We start from the raw sequence: 12,855 nt of genomic DNA, 5'->3' as shown, positions 1-12,855 counted from the left end.
ACAGCTGTGCACCCTATCGAAAAACATTGCAGCACTGACTGCAACTTCTGAATTTAATGTTTAATGGTGCATGTATGGATTGCACAAGTTGCTGTCAGTTTCAGAAGAGCTAACCCTGCCAGTTTTACCATCATTATTACTGCAAAATTTGGGTCATTTTAAAATATGATTTACAAAATGTATATACTTGCTGTCATCTCCAGGGTTTATGATTTAATGTTCCATAAAGAGAGTTTTGAATGGTAGGAATTCAGGCACTCTTATCCCCTTGTCAGAATATCCAAAATACCTTTCTATTGCACCAAGGGCACTAACTCGTAAAAATTGCCTTGGATGGACTATTTTAAGCAACGTTTGTAATGTTGGAGAAAAATTATTTTAGGCAGGATGTCAACTTTTCAAATCTTACTATGTTATATTGAAAGGGATCTCTAACAACAAATGTATAATCAGTAGCAGATAGACATGCACTTGAGGAAAATTATGCAGTGTTGTAGCTGTTACATGAGCCAGCTGGATGCCTTGTTAGATAGAGAACAAATGGAACCACCTCTGAACAATACCATGCTGAACATGTGTAACTGTAAGATGCAGTCATAAATAAGAGGATACTGAGTGCTGTACCAAATTTACTTTGAATAAGCAACAGCAGTACATGTAACATCATTATCAATGTTCATGTCCGACATAGTCATCAGGAGAGATATACACGGAGAAATTCCCTTTTAACAGGCATCTAAGAATAACACACTGGAGACACAAATATACATCATGCTTTAAACTTTCTTCTCGTCAAAATACTCTTGAAAAATACATGTTTACACCTAGTTAAACAGTTCATTCATAATCTACAACACATATTCGTGAGAAAGAGTGTCATCATAAGTTAATTTTTAAGTGCTTCCTGCAGCACTTAAGAATTTATTTTAAGTTTAGAGGTAAAAGATTTGAATCAAGCAAAAAAACTGCAAAGTAGAATCTAGAGAGTAGTAACAATACTAGCCAATTTTCCACAATTAGTTTTATCCTATAAATTAGTTTGACGTCCAGGAAGGTGGTATCTGGATGTTATGAGGGGAATTCAGGTGACAGAATACCAGAGTATAAACTTCTGATTTTGAATTTCTAACAATGGTGCGGTGGTGAAGGCTAGACAAATTAGTCCCCATCACTCCTTTGCTGAAGGAGTGTTGATTTTTCATTCTCTTCTCTATTGGACTTGGCTGGAGTTACCATTTTAATTGGGAGAGCAGGAAGATTGATTTCTGAAATTCTTGATATTTTAAAAATTCTAATCAGCACTTTATAACTCTTCTAATGTTGGTTCATACACCAGTAGTATCAGAGATTGGAGGTAATGGCTCGGTACCACTTGTAGATGATTAAATTATGTAAATCATCCATTACTGCCAGAAGAGGAAAATAACTGCAGTTTATAATGACTGTAGTTAATTTGCTCTGGTGATAAATTCTGTTGTCCACACACAGGAAATTTATGTCACTGAATTTGTAAAATCTTATGTATGGATTTTAATTTTGGAATAGGATATGTTCTATACTTTCTATAGAATTATTACTTATTTAATGCAATTGAGTTAATCTCCATAATTTTAATTACACTAATCAATCTTTTTGCATTGAACATGGGGATTGAAGACTAAGGGCAACTTTTAAGTCAACTGGCGTAAGAACGTGAGGAGATACTTGAGCTAAGATAGAAGAGAGGAGAATAGAAATATTTGGAAGAAGGAGGGAGGTGGGGGACAGAAAGAGGAGGGGAGGAGGGTGAGGTTGAGGCAATGGAAAGGACAAGTAAGACAGTGAGGAGAGGGAATGAGACTAGGGAAAGGATGAGCAAGAAATTAGAGGAGAAGCAAGTAAAGAGTGGGAAGAAGGAGAGAAAAGGAAGATAAATTAGACAATTAGGTGCTGCAAAGGAAATAACAACTGGGAGGAGTGGATACGGGAAAATAGGGAAAGATAAAGGGCGCAATTCAGAGGAAAAATTGAAAGTCCGCTTTTGGTTGCATTTGGCAGGGTGTTTCTCGGCGGCTGCACCGTCAAGATTGACCCCACTATTCAACGGCACTTTGTTGTTTCTTTGGGCCTCGGGGAATTTCTCCCTGTCAAGGCCACAGTTAATCGATTTACCTGCACTGAGCTCGCCAGTGGAACTGGCTGCTTGCAGATTGGGGTACCATTTTGAACAGCTGCCCTGATCGCTACACCTTTTAGGCTCCCCCCTCTTTCAGGAAGCCGCTTCACCCCCCCCCCCAACCTTTTATTGTCTCCTTGAACGCTCCCTCACTCTCCCTCTCATGGGCAAGGCCCCCAGATCTGACCCCTGGCAATGTCAACTTGCCCTTGGGCACCATGGCACTGCTATGCTAGCACTGCAAAGGTCCCAGGCTGGCATTGCCAAGGTGCCCGCATGTCAGGGGGAGTGTCAGGGTGCTACTCTGCCCTGTCCCCGACTACCCATGGGGGCTCTAATAACCTGCAAGATCCAGCAACGTGCCTCCACGCCCGGCACACATTTGGTGGAAACCAGTGCTAAAGAGCGCCCAGTTAAGGTCTCACTGGCACGGCCATTAACTCCCAGGCGCTGGATTCATGCAGCTTCCTGGTATTCAAATGAGCCTAATGGTTCAGTTAGATCACATTATGTGTGTGATCCAGATCACGCGGGGTGGAGCAAGTTAGGTGACTTGCGTTAAGCCCGGTGCCTCGCACAAAGCCAGTTTTAGGGCTTTCGCAGGATTCACCCATTGCATGCGGCTCCACACCAGGTACAACTCATGGCTGAATTGCACCAAAAGAAACAAAATGAAGGTCAATATTTGTCTCGGTGGTAGAGGTGAAGAGTTGCAAATGTTGCCACAGTTGGAATCTGAGGCAGGTCGGGAGATATCAACAGGGAATAGTTGACATGATTTTTATTGAAGTAGGATGGAGAATCCAGATAGTAATTCTTCTGGCTAGGTTGGGGGTTCATTTGGAAAGGTTTGTCCTGTTATTTGGCCTCTCACAGTTTGCTCCTTCAGCCTTTGCGTACATCACCTTTTGCATTTTCAGCTTTGGTGATGATCAGATGAAATATTTGTTTCCCCTCTCACCCTTCTCTTCATTGAACAGTTGTCCAATTTTACAACAAAGAACCAATTAGGAGATGCAGATTAAACATTTGACTATAGATGAGGAGGGAGAATTTGCATAACACAGAAATTATAATAGTGTTATGACACCCTCGGCAGGTGGGCGATCAATTCCAGCCCCACAGACCCCAGAGCCTCAACATAAGTGAATTAACCAGAAATTTGTGTATTATCCTGAGATTTTTAACCCTTGACTGCTCCAATGAGTTACAGGCACCAAATTTGTAAGTAAAATATTAACAGAACTGTTTATTTATAACAAGAGTAAAAGATGAACATATAATGATAAGAATGGAACAATGGTTTGCTCATCTAGTTATTACCCAAACCCTGTCCCACCATCCACCCAGACACACACAAGACATACACATAATGAGGTGAACAAAATGTTTCAAAATAACAGGGATTAAAAGGGCATGAGTTTGTCTTTTGCTGCTGTAGCCTATGGTCTTCCAAGGTCATGAAGTGCTGAAATCATCGGTTGGTTTGGATCTGTTAATAGTTGTCTTCAATTAGAGCATGCAAGCTGTAGAATTCTTTCTGGGCAGTCACTTTCAGTTGAATGACCACCACCAGACAGGCTATCTGACTCACTGAGACAATATTAAAATCTTTCACCTGAGGATTTCAATAAAGGTTTTAAACAGCCCATTCTTCCTGCAGTGGCGCTGGACTTGAACCTGCCATAGGCTGAACTGACTGCAGAGAGAAGGTCTGTAAACACAGGTCATCAGTTGAGGAAAATCAGTTTCAGCTCTCCCTCCTTTTAATCAGAAGTTAATCTTTCACAGACCTGGCTGCATATAAAGAGTGTTTTAAACCTGTCCCTTCAGACAGAGACCCATGAGATCAGAGAGATCAGGGCTTGTACTTTCCTCTTCTTGATCAAACCAAAAACCGACTTGGAGAAACAGAGAATGCCTACCAGCTCAGCTGAGGAGAAAGCAGAGCCTCCAACTGAGGTCTTTGCGAGAGACCCAACCCCCTCAGGGAGAAATAACTTAAAGCCTTCTTCAGCTCTACCCCAAAAAAAACCCTGAAACCTGAGAGCCAGCCTGCTTTTTTTCGTGAGACTTTGGAAGGGTTCCACCAATCGCTATCGACAACAGGGCTTTGTCCCGGAATTCTAGGAGAGCTGATTGGTTGCTGGCCAAGCCTGTCAAAATGGGTCATCGCTGATATCAGAGCACATCCTGCAGCTGTTATTTTTAATTATAGGTGCAGGTCCCAGCAATGCCCAGGTGCAGGAATTATAACAGTCAAAAGAACAGGAATTAAAAGGGAGACAAGAGTCCAATGAGGATTCATAAGAGGGTTCCTTACAATAGGTTGTTCCGTCATGAGACCAGGAGATCAGAACATTGTCTTTTTGTAAGCCTTTTCAGCCATTACTGACAATGACATCTGTCATCTCCTTTCTTAACTGAATTAGTCATTAATTTTATGTGAAACTTAGCCTGGGTGTTGTCAACAGTGCTGTTTGTGATATCTTAACAGGAAATGTGCGGCACTTATTCTCTCTTTTTTCCCATTTCCCACACAATTTCAATTTAAATTCTAAGTGCCGGCAGTATACATGGAAAACTTGCCCAATTCAGCCGTGGGGATAGTTTTTCATTGGTGTAACCCTCTGTCAGCTGATAATACAGTAGGTATGGATAGACAATAAACCAGTCTCCTGGTCAAATAGGGAGACTCTGCATTATGGCCCAAATACATTGACATTGACAAAGTCTTATTGAGAGCACAAATGTGGCATGGGTGTTTTTCAAAGTAAAATTTTGTTTGTTAATTTGTATTACATTGGTTTCATTTTATTCATGTGGCATCATTGTTATTTGTTGAGACTGGATTAGTCAGATCTAAATGTACTGGCATGCCTCATAGTTGGCACAAATTGATGGTTACATGGGTGTTAGACACATTTCCTTTATTGTGGAAGAAACAATGTTGTGCTTTTTTTTGTTCATTCATTATTGAAAGTTCATGTTAGTGTTCAATGTTGTACATGTCACTCTGTGGGACATGGCTAAACTTGCGACTTCAGCTCACCCTCCATCCTATGCATTGTAAAGGGCATTGCCTGAGAGCACTCTCAGCAGGGATAATTGCAAATTTGTAGGCGAATTACTGTAATAAATCTGCCAGCCAGCACCTGATGGATCCACATTTGGACAGTAGTGACACTGCACTTTAGGCCCTCCATTTCCTTACCTTAATTGACTTTCCCCGCCACATTCAGGACACCAGGCACTTTCCACATTGATGGCGAAGATGGGCAACATTGTGCTGTGAGCATGATGGTAAAATAGACCAACTGTCTCTCTGCAGAATGACTTTCATGGGAACGGGAGGACACCATCTTGTTACTGGACATTTCACAGATAACACTTGTTTTAGGAAATCGAGAACAATACTCTCTCAAGGTCGAATGCTGCCTGGAAGCTACAGGATTGATTAAGTTAAACCTTATAAAAAACAGTAGCTTTGAGATTTCAACAGCAAAACCGCCGGGATCAACATTCGTAAGGCAAGACCTGTACCTGTGAGGGCGAAAGATAAAGGTGGCAAGTATAGGGAACCCTGGATAACGAGAGACATTGTGAACGTTGTCAAAAAGAAAAAGTAAGCATTCGTAAGGTCTAAAAGGCTTAGTACAGATGAAGCCCTTGAAGAATATAAAAAAATAGGAAGGAACCTAAGGTAGGAAATAGGAAGGCTAAAAGGGGTTATGAAATGTTGTTGGCAAACAGGATTAAGGAAAATCCTAAGGCGTTTTATACATCTGTAAAGAGCAAGAGGGTAGCCAGAGAAAGGGTTGGTCCATTCAAGGATATTGTAGGGAATCTAGGTATGGAACCAGAAGAAATGGAGGAGATACTAAATGAATACTTTGCCTCAGTATTCACCAAAGAGAAGGGCTTGGTGGATGAGGAGTATAGGGTAGAGTGTGTAGATATTCTGAGTCATATTGATATTAATAAAGAGGAGGTGTTGGGCATCTTAAAAAACACTAAAGTAGGTAAGTCCCCAAGGCCTGATGGGATCTACCCCAGAATACTGAGGGAGGCAAGGGAGGAAATTGCTGGGGCCTTGACAGTGATTTTTGTATCCTCATTGGCTAGAGGTGAAGTTCCAGAGGGCTGGAGAGTAGCCAATGTTGTTCCATTGTTTAAGAAGGGCAGCAGGGATAATCCAGGGAATTATAGATCGGTGAACCTTCCATCAGTTGTACGGAAATTATTGGAAAAGATTCTTACTGGCAGGATTTACTCACATTTAGAACCAAATGGACTTATTCGTGATGGACAGCATGGTTTTGTGAAGGGGAGGTCATGCCTCACTAATTTGATCGAGTTTTTTGAAGAAGTAACAAAGATGATAGATGAGAGAACGGCAGTAGATGTTGTATACATGGACCTCAGTAAAGCCTTTGACAAGGTACCTCATGGGAGACTGGTACAAAAGGAGAAGTCACATGGGATCAGAGGAGAGCTGGCCAGTTGGATACAGAACTGGCTTGGGCACAGAAGACAGAGGATAGCAGTAGAAGGATGCTTTTCTGAATGAAAGGCTGTGATTAACGGCATTCACAAGGATCAGGTCTGGGACTTTGTTGTTTGTAGTGTATGTAAATGATTTGGAAGAAAATGTAGCTGGTCTGATTAGTAAGTTTGCAGACGACACAAAAATTAACAAGATAATCTTTATTGTCACAAGTAGGCTTTCATTAACACTGCAATGAAGTTCCTCTGAAAAGCCCCTGGACGCCACATTCCAGCGCCTGTTTGGGTACACAGAGGGAGAATTCAGAATGTCCAAATTACCTAACGGCACGTCTTTCGGGACTTGTGGGTAGAAACCGGAGTAACCGGAGGAAACCCATGCAGACACGGGGAGAACGTGCAGACTCCACACAGACAGTCACCCAAGCCAGGAATCGAGCCTGGGTCCCTGGAGCGGCAAAGCAACAATGCTGCCCACATTGGTGGAGTTGCGGATAATGAAGAGGATTGTCAGAGGATACAGCAATATACAGGATACAGGATATAAACTGGTTGGAATCTTGGTTGGAGAAATGGCAAATTGAGTTTAATCCAGACAAGTGTGCGGTAATGCACTTTGGAAGGTCCAATGCATGTAGAAATTACACAGTAAATCGTAGAACCCTTGTGAGTATTAACAGGCAGAGGGATCTGGGCGTGCATGTCCACTGATCACTGAAAGTGGCAACATATGTGGATAAGGTAGTCAAGAAGGTATGGGGCATGCTGGCCTTCATCGGTCGGGGTATTGAGTATAAAAGTTGGCAAGTCATGTTGCAGCTGTTCAGGACCTTGGTTAGGCCTCATTTGGAATATTGTGTACAATTCTGGTCACCACACTCCCAGAAGGATGGGGATGCATTGGAGAGGGTGCAGAAGCGGTTTACTAGGATGTTGCCTGGTTTGGAGGGCATTAGCTATGAGGAGAGGTTAGATAAATGCGGTCTGTTCTCACTGGAACAACCGAGGTTGAGAGGTGACCTGATAGAGGTCTACAAGATTATGAGTGGCATGGACAGAGTGGATAGTCAGATGCTCTTTCCTCGGGTAAGAGAGTCAAGTACTCGGGGACATAGGTTTAAAGTGCATGGGGAAAAGTTTAGAACGGATATGCAAGGCAAATTTTTTACACAGAGTGGTAAATATATGGAACGCGTTACCTGGGGAGGTGGTGGCAGCAGGTACGATAGCAATATTTAAGGGGCATTTAGACAAATATATGAATCAGGTGGGAATGGAAGGGTAAGGACTCCGTAAGTGCATACGGTTTTAGTTTAGGCAGGTACCATGGTCTTGGAGGGCCTGATCCTGTGCTGTATTGTTCTTTGTTCTTTAAAAACTCACAACATACACCCTCCAGAGTGAGTCGCGCCAAGTTATCTCCTTTGGGGTAGTATATTTTTGTTCCATTTGTGAGTCTTGAAACATACGTAACTGTTTAAAATAAAGACATAAGTGAGTTGAATAAAAACTGTATAAATCAAACTTGCAGTGAGTCTCAATATGTGTCTGTGTCGTCAGTTGATGCCAGCAGAGGGCATCAACAACATCCATGCCTCTCACCCCATCTTCTGTCCTCCTGTGAATCTCTCTTCCACTCCTCCATGCCCCCTAGCCCACTTTGCAACCTCCTTCACTACTAACTCACCCTTGTCAGTCCCAAGCCTCCATATCAGTTGCCATTCTCTCCTCCTTTACGCCATAGTGTTAAAAAAGGGAAATGGCTGACCTTACACACAATTGCACAAAGCCAGCCAACTTTAAACAATTGTGAGCAGGGTGCCACAACACTCTTGTGCGCCACTGACTTTATCCCGAGGGTAGAACTGCATTAAAAACCCTTTCATGCTAATGGATATTCATGGCATGCAAATATATAACAAGCATGGACCAATCACAGGCCGGTGTGATGTTTGTCTTGCCACAAACAAACCGCGATCTCTGCATCTCAACCCACCATTGGGAAATGAAAAATTTGCATTCCACCTAATTACATTACCCCACAAGTCATGTTTCCCACTCTTACAGGCCCCATACAATCCTGTGTCATGTGTTCTCCAGCTTTCCCAGCAGGGTTTTAATATCTCCTCCCTTTTTGTTTTCATTTTGCTTTTATATCTTTGTTTTGCTTGAGTGTTATAATGTTACATCACCATATGCTTTGCTTGAAGTTTCTGCTCAAGATGTAATATATATATAATACTGTGACCATGCATTGTTTGAATAGAGACAGTGAAGGTACTGGATATAATGTGTCATGACCGTGGATAGTTTTATGGATTTGACGTAGAGTCTTGCCCAGCATAAGCACGTGTCAAGAGTTGCGAAATGAAAGTCAGCAAACCCTTCAGGATTTTGTTCAATGCATGAAATTCTTGCCAGGCTCATTGACTTTTGCGTGCAAATTCCATTGGAAATAGCTCTACATCAAGAATGTTAATTTGAAAAATTGTCCCATTATCCCTGTGAAAAATATCTCTAGCATATTCACTGAGCGGATAACTGATAGTGACAAGGATGGGAGAGTTCATTTGAGATATTTAACATGCGATGTAGCTGCTCACGTTTCTGTTCAGTACACTTGGAATGGATTGTCGAATGACAGAATAGTTTTTGGTGAGTATTTTTACAGACCAAGAACATAATTTGAACCAATGTTACATTTCATATTTGTATGTAAATGCGTTATGAATGTGGTACTAAGCCAAAAAGCCCCAAAAATATCAGGCTTGATTTCTGATCCATAGTGAGTTAACTCAACTCAACTACGGCAACACTTCGGACACTACAATTAGTCAATTGCAAGGGATAGTGAGGGTGAAAATCAGCGAAGGATCCTTATCCTAATCACTAAGTCATTAGATCCTGCTGGAAAGTATCTTTATTTGTGTCCACATTATTTGAATTTGGGGTGAGCTTTAATCGCAGACTGTGTTGAATAACCTGCCGATACTATCTATTTAAGTTGTAATATGAAGAATGACCAGAAGAGGCACCAGTGTTCTGCTGGTAAGAGTGGAACCCAAAAAGATTTGCACTTCAAATTTTCAGTTATCTGTTCAATAACTTGTAATAATGTTTGGAACTTGCAGCGGGACGTGGCGGGTCCAGTGGTCGTGATCCACGTAGGTGTCAACAGCATAGCTAGAACTAGGAAAGATGGTCTGCAGAGGGAGTACGAACAGCTAGAGGTTAAATTAAAAAGTAGATTCTCAAAAGGTAATAATCTCTGGATTACTACCTGAGCCACAAACAAACTGGCGCAGGTTAACTCAGATGAGAGAGTTAAACATGTGGCTCAAAGATTGATGTGGGAGAAATGGTTCAGTTCATGGGGAGCCTTAAACTAAAGAGTGAGGGTGAGTGATCAAATTTGGGAAGATCTGGGGAGATGTGATAAATTAAATAGAGAACACAAGACAAGAGAGCAGGTAGGAATAAGGGAAGTGATGATCAGAACAATGCAAGAAGGGAGGTGCACAAAGTTAAGAGCGCAGCAGAAAAGGCTGATAGGTTACAAAATTGGGAAAAGGGCAGAATTAAAGGTGCTGGGGACGATTTTGAGCCAAGACTCCACTCGTGAGAAACTCGGCGTGGGCTCAACATTGAGAAGAATCGAAAAATGCACTTCTCTCTTGGCATTATTGGGTTTTGGAATTTTAAATCCCCCTCTCCGATGGAGTAGTGCAAATCACACCTCGTGAGCCCAGGAACCTGGGGTGAAATTCTCCTCATTGAGGGGCTAGCCCATTGAGGGGCTAGGCCGGCGCCGGAGGGATTTCCACCCCGCCAGCTGGCGGAAACGGCTTTTGTTGCCCCGCCAGCTGGCGCGGAAATGACATCCCCGTGCGGCGCATGCGCGGGAGCGTCAGCAGCCGCTGACAGTTTCCCGTGCATGCACAGTGGGGAGAGTCTCTTCCAACTCCGCCATGGTGGAGGCCGTGGCGGAGGCGGAAGGGAAAGAGTGCCCCCACGGCACAGGCCTGCCCACGGATCGGTGGGCCCCGATCGCGGGCCAGGCCACCGTGGGGGCACCCCCGGGGTCAGATTGCCCCGCGCCCCCCCCAGGACCCCGGAGCCCGCCCACGCCGCCTTGTCCCGCTGGTAAATAGCTACTTTAATTTACGCCGGCGGGACAGGCAATTTCTCGGCGGGACTTCGGCCCATCTGGGCCGGAGAATCGAGCGGGGTGGCCTGCCAACCGGCGCAGCCCGATTCCCGCCCCCGCCGAATATCCGGTACCGGAGACTTCGGCAACCGGCGTGGGCGGGATTCACGGCAGCCAACGGCCATTCTCCGACCCGCTGGGGGGTCGGAGAATGACGCCCCTGATTTTAATACATTGGTATGTCATTAGCAAGCAATCGCTCCAGACCTTCCCGCCTCATGGAATATTCACCAGCATATTGGCATCATTGGCAATAGGTTTGGCCAGGAGTGAGGCAGTCGAGGGGATACATCCGCGAACATCAAGGTAAGTAGAGGGGCATGCCTGGGCAGTGCCCTGGCACTGACCCAGCACAGGTTTGCAATGCCAGGTTGGGGCCAATGAAGAATGTCAGTGGGGGGTCGGGAGATCTCAGTGATCTGGACTGCAGGCCGTTAGTCTGCAGTGCTGGTCGGGGCATCTTTAAAGATGGCACCCTGATTTGTTTGAAGCCACTTCTTGACTCTAAGCGGCCCTGCCACACCAGAGTGATGGTGTAAACCACGCCCACTGACTTTTTTTGGCAAAGAAGCTAAAAATTCAATGAGAATTCCTCCGGTGGTTTGCACCATTTTTCTCACTGGAACGGACACTTTGCCATTTTTTGGTATGATTCCACCCTCTGTATCAATCCATGTAGCATTCATAAAAAACAGATAGATTGACAGCACAAATAAAAATAAATATATATGATCTGATGGCCAATGCTGATTCATGCCTGCAGGATAACTGTGACTGCAACTTGAATATTTAAGGGAATATGAAATTTAGGAAGGACAGGAAGTTAGGAAAAGATGAAGGGCTCGCTTTATGAATTAACTTTGATTAACTGCCTACCCCCTTCAGCCGAAAAACCTACTCCTGCCCCTAATATTTTTGTGTGTATGTTTGTACGGTGATCTGTCACAATAAATCAAGGCCAGAAAAGCTGGAAATCCAAGCCTTGGTATCTTTTGTGACAGGATTGGAAAAAAACCTCAAAAATAAAATGGGTGTTATATTAATAACGTTGATCGAGATGTTAAGTTTCCAACACAAAACTTACCCAGTGGATTATTATCATTAAATTGCAATTTATGTTGTGAATCAATCACAAGTGTAAATATTGCTATTTAAGCACAAGAGCACAAATTAATTTATTAATTACAGGGTAGACCAGACTAATTAACGATAATTTTACACTTATTCTTTCCACATTAGGCATGAATGGCATTTAAGGTTCACGCAAAGTCAGACTTCACTCCATTCTCTGCCACAGAAATGTTTATTCACAAAACTTGCTGTTTATATTCTGTTAACTTTTGGTACTCTGTTTCATATAACCATCACAATTCATTTATAACACTTGTTAAACAATTTCAGAGGAAATTTATTCCTGACATCTTCACAAACCAGATATAGGGTGCGATTTTCCGGCCTTGATGCGCTCTTGTCCAAGCATTACGAAGCCAGTGAATAGCGGGAGCGGTCAAAAATGAGACCTGCACCGGGCACCAAGCAGTTTGCGATGCAACCGGCCCACACCTGGAGGCGAAATCGGGATCTCGCCGTAGTATGGCGAGAAACCAATTATCACCACTTAAGCCCCATTTCCAGACATTAAATAAGAGCGACCCCATATCCAATGGCCTCACGTCATTCAGCAACTTCCCCAACAAGTGCTCACACTGGCGCCAATTAGTACCCCTTTTTAAAAACGTGAACTTGGCGGAAGGGCTTCTGTGGGGAGCGAATGAGGCCAGTAGCCAACTTTTCTCACAGACAATGAGACAGGTGGCGCTGGGCTTGTCACTCCAGTGCTCGGCGGAGAAAGCAGTGGGGGGGGGGGGGACAAAGCTGGGGGTGGATGAACCCCATGAGTAGGTGGGGGGGGGGGGGATGTGCAGGGGGGGCAGGGCAACCTGGGAGCATCCGCTCGCGGCACCACCATGCCAAACCCAAACAGGGT

This window comes from Scyliorhinus torazame, chromosome 8 (genome assembly GCF_047496885.1).
Source record: "Scyliorhinus torazame isolate Kashiwa2021f chromosome 8, sScyTor2.1, whole genome shotgun sequence".
In the NCBI taxonomy this organism is placed as follows: domain Eukaryota; kingdom Metazoa; phylum Chordata; class Chondrichthyes; order Carcharhiniformes; family Scyliorhinidae; genus Scyliorhinus; species Scyliorhinus torazame.
The sequence above is the reverse complement of the archived record's forward strand: the minus strand, read 5'-3'. Positions refer to the sequence as shown.